This window comes from Strix aluco, chromosome 6 (assembly GCF_031877795.1).
Source record: "Strix aluco isolate bStrAlu1 chromosome 6, bStrAlu1.hap1, whole genome shotgun sequence".
NCBI classification, from domain to species: domain Eukaryota; kingdom Metazoa; phylum Chordata; class Aves; order Strigiformes; family Strigidae; genus Strix; species Strix aluco.
This window is the reverse complement of record NC_133936.1, coordinates 22,029,890-22,042,128: the sequence shown is the minus strand read 5'-3', so window position 1 is coordinate 22,042,128 and position 12,239 is coordinate 22,029,890. Positions and strand designations below refer to the sequence as shown.

Below are 12,239 nucleotides of genomic sequence, written 5' to 3'. Positions count from 1 at the left end.
ATAACAATGATGTGAATATAGAAGCTCTGATATAGACCTCTGTGGGAAACTTCTTAGTATAATTGTGTGGTCTTTCCTGCGGTGAAATTATAGCAAATACTGATGAGTCTTCTATTGAAAATTGTAGCCAAACTCTTTGAGTTTATTTTTTTGTGTGTAAGGCAGGAGTAGACGAGAATTTTTAACAAAGGCAATGTAGACTAAAACAATCCTGCTTCTCCTGAAGTTCAGGAATTAAATTACAAAGTGCAAGAGTGAACATAGCAGCAGTAAAACCTTAAGTTTTTTATTTCCTCTATTAATCAGATTAAAGTCTCCAGCACTAGAGTCATAACATACACATAATTAGTAAATAAGCAGAAAAATCCCAAAACTCTTAAAAGCCTTTACTTTTAGAGTAAAGGTAAAAGATGATCTTAATCTCTGATGTTAAATACAGTCTTCCTGAGCACCGTACAGTGTGTTAGGGAATTTATTCCCACTTCACTGCAGTAGTTTTCTGGACAGAACCACTAGAATAGACAGCATCCCTGAAAAGATGGAGTAGCTAATGCTTTAGTGAGAGGTCTTCCAGCAGAAGTTCTGGCTGAGTTTAGAGAGCATACGTAGACAACCTCAATTTCATTGTAACAAAACAGTATTTGCATGGCCTATTCCTCCTTTCTGCTTATAGCTTTTGTTCCACTTAGCTTTGCTGTTCTCAGGACTTACAGGTGCTACTCTTAGTAAAAAAAATAAGAAGGAAACAATTCTTCAAAGCAGCAAACATCTGGGCCTGAGCTTCTAAATTTTTACATGCATGTTCTGATGAGTTTTATGCTATTGCATGTATGCATATTTTAATTATCTGATGACCCAAGGCACACTAAAACTTCTGGGCACTTGAGAACAAGAAAGGCAGGCAGAAGCTACACCCAAAAAAGGACAGCTAATGAGGCTCTGACATTCTGCCCAGATGTATTGGCTTTCCCATTCCCCTGGAGTTTTCTTAGAGGAAATGTCTAGTTCCCCTAGGCGTTTTGTAAAATACTACATTTTGAAAACAGTGATTGAATTACCAATGTGGATTTTGCAGCATACTTTGTTAAAAACCATTTGTACCCAAAACATCTGAACTAATTAAGAAAGTATTCCCATGCATCATCATTCAGAAAATCTGTCTTTGAAAGGCTCTGTATCCAACATTTGAGATTCTATGAGAAAAGGATGGCAATGAAAAAGTAACTTCTACTCACAACAATTATTAAGACTATCAGAAGGTGGAGTATCTCTAAAGAACCCTAATCAAAAGACTCCTGTCCAACAATAGAATCATTTAACAATAACTTAAAACTTTGATGACTCACTAACATAGGTGTTCCAATATTTCTCCCCCGCACCGCAAACACATACATTAGATACTATAACTGCAGCCAGAAGAAGTCCAAATACAATATGGAGGATGAAATATAATCCCAGTTTCACATCAAAGTGCCATATGCACAACCTTACTATGGTTAACAGCTAGACAGAACACGAAGTCTGAACTTCAGTCCATATCTACGGATTCTAAATGAGCATGAAAAACTGAATTTTCAAGGTGAAACTTTCACTTGTAATGAAAAGTACCCTTCTAATGCGCCAAGTTGTAGTAATAATGTCTCTTTTAAAGAGGTGCCTTTAAAGTCACACAACTATAAAGGTGTCTCCCACACCACTGAATAGCCATTAGTGTTCTGTCTCAGACACTGAAAGCAAACTGACGTCATTTGGAAATCAAGGTGTGCTCTGTGGAGATCACAGCTATGAAGCAGTATTAAGGAAGAAGACCTGCAGTTACATGATGTTTTCAGAAGACTCTGGATAAACTTCTTTATCAGTTGCATCTTAACTGCAAATGATTGCAATGATGTAACTGAAATGACACTGCGCATAACTGTGATACTAAACTCAAGTAAAATTATTGTAGGTTTATCATGCATAGGAGTAGGGGGTTGGTAAGGAATCCTCTACCGAAATAGGCTGCATTTCTTAAGGGGGAACAGTTTTAGGACCATGGCAGAAATTCTGGCCTCATTTACGTCAATGGCAAAATTTCAATTGACTTCAAGGCACTGGCTTTTACTCAGGATACTTATTTCAAGTCTCTCATTACTGTTTGGGTTCATTATCAAATACACTGAACGGCTGGATGAAGCATAACGTTAGAGGAAGTACCATTTAATAAAACCATATGGATTTCTGTCCAGCAGCCAGGAGACTATATAGTGTGGGTATATGGAAATACGCACGTGTGTGCTGGGAGGCCAGCTTCCTCATGTGATATAGCACTGGGAGGACTCGGGGAGGTGGTGTACAGTCCAAACCATTCCTTAAGCATGGGTTCATAGCCATCCTTTTGACATGGGATGGGTAGAAGGACAAGGAGACCTGGAGGTAGGATGGCACGCAATCATATAGCATGCCTAGCTATCCTGTAGCAAGCACTTAAGTTTATCCAGTGGTACTACTAATTGTTCATCACTCTGTAAGAGAGAAGTAAGGCACCTTTCATTTATGGTGGGGCAGTTACCAGGGAGGAGAGGTTCCCTCTGGTCCTTGTTTGGGTAGCTGTCCTACATGGCCCACTGTCATGGCACCAAAGCAGAGCAGACTCTGCATGTCCACTGCACTCCTCTTTCTGTGCAGGTGGCCATGAGGATGTGGGAAGCAGCAAGAACAAGACTACCAGGATCAGGATTGTGGAAACTGTGACTGAATTACTTCCTCCACAAAGGAATATGCTGCCCCTTGCTGATTGCAGAGCATAAATTTTACATCTTCTTTTAAGGAAGAACACTAATAAAAGGTTATTCATGTTGTTCTTTTTTGGGCCAGACGCTTAAATTCAGTCAGAGACCTGAGGTGGCTATGGCTGTTGTGTGTGCAGCTTAAGAAATTTCCCTTTGTTTATCACTCAAAATTGACTGAGTTTAGAAATGCTTGTATAACCTGAAGCAGGTAGAATATAATCTTTCTCCCATTAGAGAAACTTACTTCATAGTTGACGTTTCTGTACTTGGAGGTCTTTCTTGCTATACGTTTTTTAAGAGTCACCATTCAGAAGTAACTGAATTTATTAAGAAGCTTATAAATACTTCACATACTCATAATGACAACAGTGTGCTGAAGAAAATGAGGATACAGCCATTTCTTAGGATCTTAATTTATATTTAACTGACCTTGAGATCTTTGGCTGGAGAATCTTAGCAATATCTAGTCTTCTCAGGTGCTGAGTAACCACTGCTTTTGCTGACTTCAAGTAACATTACCTTTACATACATATAGAAAAAGAAGTCTATTCTTGACTTTATGGTTTATTGCTCAGTTTTCCTGTATTGTAGCTGAACTGAACTAAAACCAGAGTGCAAGTGAAAAGGTCTCTTTTCCAGAGAAGGCTGAATATCATTGTGGCTTCAAGACACTGAGCAGCATATTTTACCATTGCTGTTAAAAAATTATTAAGAATGTCACAGAAGGAATGAGAAGTATGGATTTTTGGAAAAAGAAATAAAAGTTCAATATTTAAGCGTTCAGAAAAAAAAAAAAAGAAGAAGAAAAAGCTTCATTTTTCTCTTGCAAAAGGAATTCTTCAATCATAAAATAAGTAACCCCCAACCAATAAATTCAGTACTGGATATGGGACATACATTGTGGAACTCTTTTTGTTGGTATTATAAACCTGAGAGTTACTGAGAAGTGAAAATGATTTGTCTGAATAAGAGATTAGAATTGGATCTACAGGCATTGCAATGCCTGAATTTGTGTTCTACAATAGAAAGATTAAGGGTTTATTAGATTAGATCAAAGAATAGAACTGATTTGCATTTTTGAACTCTATTGTCCTTTTGTATCAGATTCCTGACATACATACTGTGTACTTTGTTCTCTTTAATCATGATGTTTTACATCATAATTGTTAATTCATTCAATGGCATTTTTTTTGGTGTGTTTTATTTTCCAAATAAACACTGGAAATTGAAAAGAAATTATAAGAAAAATAATTGTTCTAAAATAACACCTTGTGTACACTTAGCCAAAATTTACCTTGGGAATTGCAAAACTAGTTATTTCTTGTATTTAGTTCCATAAGGTACTTAATTTTTGTATTTAGTCCCATCTTATTCTGCACTTGATTTCACCATGGTCTATACAGCACCTGCCACAGTAGAACAACTACTAATTAGGGCTGTTAGGTGCTAGTATACAACAAATAACTAATAGTAGTATCATGAAACTGTAAGAAAAATACTTCTCAACAGATGGTCTGAAGGCCAGGATTAAAATAAATCAAACAGGTTTACATATCTCTGTATAATCATCCAAACTTCTACATTATGATTGTTCCAATGAAATGAACAAGTACTTCTTTTGAGGTTCCCCTATCACCAGCAGTAATTTTCTGCTTTTGCAAACTTGCACAAACTAATCAAATAGTAATAAAAAGGTCTTGCTCCTCTTCTCACTGACTTCAGAGTTTGGCATTGACTTCGAAATTATCATTACTGGTGGAAATAGAATGTGCAATGGCTGCAGTTTTGACTTGGAATTTCATTAGAAATAACACAGTCATTTTCATTGTTGACTTTTTCCTTAACCTTGTTTGCTAAAATAATTCAGTGCTTCATGGGACAGATTCTCATCTTATCTTGTTTTACACAAGGATAACTTAATTGTCTGGAAGAATATTACAAGATTGAATTACAAGAATTTTCCTTATTTGGGAGATTCATTAGATAATTTGCATAAGTAAAATTAGAAAAATAATCAAAATTATCAGTAAATTTTAAGAGCATATTGAAATAAATATACAAAGTAGAAGAAACATTTATTTAGAGTATTCTCATAGAAAATGTATTCTCAGCATCAAAAAATTGAAGTCAAGGAGAGTCCTAGGCAAAAACACTTATGCAAGTGAAATCAGTATGTGCCTTGCTAAGAACTTAACTTTATAAAACTTTCTCCACATTGCTCCTTTTTTCACTTTGTTGAACTTTATTAGATGATCTATGACTCGGATCCTGACAATACAGATGTCAATGTTAAAAATGCAGTGACTTCATAAGGGCCAGAATTTTTATTAGTATACTTATATTTTGAAGATTTATTTTATAAGCATGTTAAATTTCAGAGCCTGCTGGTTTCTCCGTTAAGAAACTTTAAAAATCTGATCTGTTAAGTTTAATGTTGTCACAGAAAAGAACTATACCCTTTTCAGTTTCTCACATCAAACTCTATGCACTGTTTTGTCCTAATTCAGATGACGTTTTCAATCAACTTTATCTTACACAACTCATTCTCTCTCTCTCCATGCCAGTCCTTGATTCCTTCACCTTTCCTGTTGTGGTTTGGTATTTTATTTTTTTCCTTCTGACTGCAGGAAGTTATTTACTGGAGAAAAGGCCAAAGGTGAAGATGCTTCTCAATGTCTCTCCAAAATAAGTATCTTTCCCTTTATTGATGATTTCCCCTCCTCTCTTCCTACAGTTCTGGAAATGATCAGATGAGACAGTTACTGCCTTACATCTACAGCCCAGCCAACTGTAGGCAGGAGACTTACAAATGAGTGGCTGTGCCACATGCCATACCAGCTGGTGCTTGATACTGAGGAACTTAAACTGTTATTGCATCCCTTAACCATTGCATCTTCCCTATCAAATACTGGGACAAAACCTATGTCACTGACATTCAAAATCATCTTTACTGATAAATACCAACACACTTTATACTTTTAAAGAAATGGTAACATACAATTGACTATTTTTAATATGACTATAAACATTGTAATTCTCTAGATAAACATACACGTAATGAGAGTGATTACCATACAACAGTAAACCATCACTGCTATTATAAAACCATAAACTGTTATTCAATATACTATAAAATTCAAAATCTGACTGAAAGTGCTAGTTTAGCATAATTCCCATAAGCCATCATTCTTTAATATTGTGAAATGAATGGAGGTTTTGTGGAGCTATTAATTGTTACTGACAAGCAGTAACCACTGGAAAGAAACTCCAATTATCAGCAGCCATTAATCACATTTACTGTAATCTGTGAGGTCAAAAAAAATTTCAATAACATTCTAAACAGCAAAAAGGAATTTATACCTCTTCTGTTTTAACTCACTTCATAGAAATCAGGTGGTCCTTTGGTGGTGTAAGCAAGGAATTACAAAAGGCTATTTTTATTGTAAGCACAATGTTCAGTCTTGTATTTTTCAGTTTATAAAAAAACTCTCCCACTTTATTCCATTTTGACGGAGACTTACATAGCTTGAAGGTTTATTTCTATACAGTTATGTATAATTTATAACATAATATGTTGCCAGCATATTATTGCAGTCACATGGCTTAAAAATAAGAAATTATAGAGATCATCTGCACATGTAGTTCATTAGTGTATTGCAGGAAAGCACTTAATGTTACTTTTAGGATGCAGGCTTGAGCAGAAGATGAAGTGTTCTTGGAGATGAGGGTGTAAATACGGTGGCAGAGACTCCACTGTGGTACTTGAGCATTCAAATAAAATGGACTCACTCAGAACATATTGTTATATACTTTTAATCTTGTTATTTTTTCAGATTCTGTTGTTTACTTCAAATAATTGTTTTATTTTTTTTTAATCTATACAGTATATCAAAAACATATATGTGAGCAGAAGGATAGGAAACCATTCAGTACTTTACTAGTGACTGGATTGGCCAAACATGCAATGCAGGCACTGCAGTTAAGAAGCCATGCTTGCAAAACAGGATCTGCTTACTATACCCCTGAAAATTCTTGATATTGAAATAACGTTGGACCGTTAAGGGCATATTGTGGTCCTTTCTCTCAAATGATATTGAGGTATCTTCTGGCCTACAGCAAATACAGATCACGCTGGGTGATCAGGATGTGAGACTTCACCAGTGATTCACCTTGAGAGTGTCAGCTTTTGATGTCCTAAAAAGACTTAAGATTTAGAATAGTATGAAAGCACTGGTCTATAATCTCCTGTGAATAAATTCATTTAGAAAAAGCAGTGAAATCCTAAATATTTTGTTTACTATACTGTGTTGTTCACTTATGGTTTCATCCACTTTTCATAATCCATCAAAAGATATAAATCCTCTACCATGAATCAGCAGAGCAGGAGTAACATCTGTTCATAATATCCTGCAAATATCCAGCAGAGTATCTTTTTGGAAGAAACATATGAGAATTGATAGTTGAATACATATCAAAAGAAGCCCTAAAATAGATACAGAAATTGTATTTAGCTAGGTCCTAGGCACCTCCAAAGCACAGGGCAGTTGCTCGTTTTTACAAGTAGAGGTGTATCTATGAAATTGAGCATATTAGTGCCTCTGGAAATGAAAGTCAGAGGTTGACCATACTAACAATTTTATTATTCTAGTTTATATAATCAGTGTTCCAAATTTTTAAATACTGCATTTTCACTAAAATTGGCGTGCATAGCTGACAGTATGGTTTTATAACGCACAATATACTACTTAAATAGGTCATCTCTTTAAGAGTCTGTCTTCTCTGAAATTCTCTTAAGATATTGTCACCGTTCACCCCCTGGTTACTTAAAAACTGTGGTTAGATACTTGTGATTTTCCTGCTAAATGTATTTGGATGTTCTTCCTCTGAAGCATAGCAAATTTTTGGCCTATCTGCATTTTCTTAAACTAATTGAAGACTTTGAAAGTATATACATCTAATACAATCAATATTATATTATAATACTGTCATGATCAATTAATCAAAAAAATTAACCACCTAAATTAACTGAACTAGCACAAAAAACTTTGTAATGAGAAAACTTTGGAACATGATTCTTTCCTTGAATTCAACTCCTAAACTCTTCTGTTTATTATTTTCTTGATGTTTTCCTGAGTTGTTCAATGTGAAACTTGAATAGGTTGTCAATTTATTAAAAAATAAGAGTAGTAATAATTACCATGTTATGATAAGATTTTAGGTTGAAGAATTCATACTGATATTCCATTTCTGATATTTACTTAAACATTTTTATCTTTTCAGAAGAAATTACTAAGTATTTTTAAAAAAGTTTTTTTTACATTACCAATTTAAAACTGCTGCACTGAAAATTTATCATGAAATAATGCATACATTTATGCTTGTTTTCAAGGTAACAGTTTACCAGAATAAGAGAAATCAAAGTATTTAAAATGTAGTTGTAAATTGTCAGTTTATTAGAGTAAGGTCAACACCGATTTTGTCAAACACTAGTTATCTTTCATGAGTATGGAATTGAATGCATTCTTTAAAGGAAAAAATATACAAATATTATTCTCGCTTGTAATAATACATAGCTTTCCTTTAAAGAAGATAATAATAGACAAATGTTTGCTAATTCAGCAAGTATGTTTACAACATGGAGTCTTTAAACTTGAGCTGTCATTTAACACATATTCAAAGTTCCTGCTAATTAAAAAGGGAAGAACACCCTTGAGTACAATAGTGAGAACTGGCTTTTCCCATTCCTCCCTTCCTCCCTCTTTTGATCTCTCACTGAATAATAACCCTCATTTAGTGACATCAGTCATTTTTGCATCAGCCTTTTTTATGGCTGGAACAGAAGATTATGCGTGGAATAAGCATGAGTAGCATTCAGACTGAAATGTGTGAAAACTTCATAGATTCTGATAATACAGTGGAAAATGTGTCATGAGTTTGTGTTAACATTAGCTGAGAAATGGAAATGGATGCAGTAATTTGCACAGCAATTGCAGTTCAGCCCCTCCCGCCATCACTGGTCTGCAAGTATTTACAAATGTAAACCAGTGCAGTGTCAAACCTTGAGACGGGTAAACTGTACCCAGTGGGTTTTGGTAGTGATGGCAAGGAGGGCAAAGCTTACAAGGGCATACAGCCATGATCCTCTACTCATTTTACTGTGAAGTTCTGTTATCTTTAAATGGCATTGAGTCACTTAGCTGACTTAAAAAAGAAGTTATCTTCCTAACAGCCAGTAAAAACTAACAGGAAAGCAAAATGCATAACCCATTATAGGAAATACTGAGTTGCTAGAATTTCTCTGATTTATTCCTGCTAAAGATCTGGCTAAAGGGAATGATCTACTTTTTGGCTGCCCAAACTGAACACTTGAATAAATGATAGTTTTGAAGATGTAATCTGAAGTATTGCGCAATTAACATGAATAATTTTAAAATATTCTGTTCCTGTAACAGATCTTGAAATGCCTCATCTAATGGACTATGGTGTTTAGAGCCAAACTGTTCCAAAAACCATCGAGCCTGTACATTTCCATTATTTGGTATCACAAAAATTGTCATTTAAAATTTAAGTGGTGACTGAATAATAGCTCCCAAAGGATGATCTAACCTTGGCTGGATTTTGCTTCAGAGTCAGAACACACTTCCAAAGATGGTACTGCATGGTGGGAGGGGTGAAGCTCAATGTACTGGCATGGGAAGAATTGAATTTGCAGGCAAATACTGCCACATGAAATTATGAAGAATTTTTTCATTGCACCTACTTTCCTGAAATATTGGCTAAGTTTTGGCCATGTTAATAACAATCTGCTTGTGAACTATGATATATTGTAAAAGGAGAGCCTTTTTAAATTTGGAGATGTTGTTTGTTTTGGGATTTCTTAGGCCCTGTAAACAGCTCACCCTGATATCAAATTGACACAATTAATTTAGGATTCTTTTACTTGAATTGTTTTCAGCAAATACTCCCTCACACTTTATTGTTCTAATGATTCATTCGATTTTATTATAGCTGTGCATATGGACTCTCATTTTTAGAGATCACTGATTTAATGTTTTCTCCAGCCTACACCATGTAAAACTGTATTTTTGATGTAAAACCATACTGTGGTAATGTGTGTAGTATTGCACATAGCATTTGCTGACTTTTGAGGCAACCTGCTTTGAGGTTGTCTTTAGGGTTTTACATATGGTGGCTGGCAATTTCTTCCTGTTTGCATATTCCTGATACAAGTTTATTACTTCTCAGTTGCTGGAGAGTAGTATAGCGTACATTTGACTCCCGTATTTAGTTCCATCTCCATTTCAGTTACAGACCTTATTGCTATAATTAAGAACTATACAACTTGTGCTTATTATTCTGTATACCTTGAGAGAGTTCTGTTCTCCTTTCACTTTTAGTGCACTCCCCAAGGTAATATAAAGTAATAACATGCCATATGGCAAATGGAATCAGCTGTAACACCACACAGTATCTTTTATCATGTAGCTTTTACAATATGACATTCCCAAGTTTGTAACTGATGAATATTGCATGTCCTAGAGAAACTCTAGCTGTATTATGCTGCTTCTCCCATTAGAGGCATCCTTGCTGATACTCTGAGCCTTTTTTTTAACATAAATGCAGCAGCTGTCATTTTGCAAGAATCAACAAAGTACAAAGGAAGAGGCAGAATGTCTCAATGTGTGGTAATCTTACCAAACTGCAAAAAGTTAGCATAAACACAATATTGCATTATCATGAATCGTGCAATATATAATTGATATGATGTAACAGTAATAATGAGTTTTATGTAGTTTGGGAAGCTTGACTGGGGTTTTTTGTTTGCTTGTTTTTAATGTCTGTAGAGCTTCTGGGAATTCACAGAGTGTGTTATTTCTGTAGTGAATTTCTGTAGGTTTAGAGTCAGTCATCTGAAACATGCTGTCTGGAAGCATTAGGTGCTGTTCTGTGGAAGTTAAATGTAAGCATAACATAGGCATTTTGGAGAAGGGTTAAAGCACTTCTACAAGTCTAGACTCTAAAGGGAACTCTTTTGTGGATATACTAAACGGATGCAATAAGCTGATGATGTTACTCAGGAATGCGAAACCCTGTAAGTAACCATTTCTTAATAGTTGACGTGTATTGGTATACCAGGATCTCATGTTAGCTTTGCTTTTGTGAGGAGAAGGGAGAGGTAAGGATTAATCAGACAGAGAGGCAAATGATGGATATGTAATGTTTAGTTATGAGTATTTGTTTCCATCTTATGCTTGTGGCAAAAATGTAATTTCAGTCTATTCTAAAAGTGAGTATATCTAAGAAGTTAAGAGAATGTTTCTGTCATGAACAATTGCATCATGTAGCATGCAGTTAGCTTAGCTTCCCAGCTTGTTTTAGGCTGTAGAGAATGTACAGTCTCCACCACATTTACTGCTCCCACTGTGTCACTACAAGTGGTACAGCAACTTTTCTCCCAAGCAGGGGAGCAGAGGAGCAGAGGATGAATTGTTGTTCACTGTTCCTCCAGCTTTGCTTTTTGGCAAATATATTTTTACTCCTCTCTAGTCAGGCTTAGGAAATAGAAGTGTGCTCGGGCTCTAAATGAACTTTCCACCTGTCAGCAGTGTAAGAAGGGAGAGGTAGATCATAACACATGCTGCTTTTCTGCAGCACACATGTAATGCCCTGAGAGATGAGTACTAGGATACGATAATGTAAGGTGTGAGAACTTTGAACTGATTGGTTGAGAAAGAACAGTAACACACAGAGCATAACTCTCTTTTACTCCTTTGTAAAAATATGACTTGTTTGTACAATGTTTTATTTAAACAAAATAGAATGAAATACAGAAAATTGATTTTATTAAAAGAAATGTAAAAAACCAGTATAGTAAATATTTGCACTGAGGGTAACGGCAATTTTGCTCAAAAAGGAAATTCATTGTACGAGCGGGTGTAAGTAGGGTATATATGTGTGTGTGTGTATGTATGTCCATAAACGCATATAGCAGTAATTCTCAGAAATACTAGGAAGTGCAAGATAAGCATAAACTATTTGATACGATTCTTTGTAACATTCACACTTCATACAGAATCACCTGAATTCCTTACCTGATTTTTTAGAAACTGCTCTGTCTTTTTGTCCTTAATTTTTCTTTCTTGCTTATCTGCATCATATCTACGGCCATTCTCCACTGTTTGCTTGCCTCCTTGTCACATATGAAACCAGTGCGGACTGTATATTGATAAACCTGCATTGACAAATATCCGTGAGTTACATATGGGTAAATAAAAGACTTTTTAAAATTACTCTTCTTTCTGTCTTCCATGAAAACAGAGATAGAACAATGAGAGCGTTGGAGTCAAGTTCTGATGTAATCAATTTGCACATGTGAATACTGCCATATTTTTATACTGCTAACCACTTAAATCCACACACAAAATCTAGTTACATAATTCTTTTTTTCAGAAAAAATATGTGGCAACA

The 12,239-nt window shown here is 35.2% G+C and overlaps 1 protein-coding gene across 3 annotated transcripts in view; it reads right to left on the bottom strand.

Moving 5' to 3' along the window:
* Positions 1 to 12,239, bottom strand: part of B3GALT1 (beta-1,3-galactosyltransferase 1) — a 226,899-nt gene that overhangs the window by 114,228 nt on the left and 100,432 nt on the right. For all 3 annotated transcript variants that reach the window (XM_074829019.1, XM_074829020.1, XM_074829021.1), the window contains one exon: positions 11,864 to 12,003. The gene's annotated coding sequence lies outside the window, so the exon portion shown is untranslated. The remainder of the gene's footprint in view (positions 1 to 11,863; positions 12,004 to 12,239) is intronic.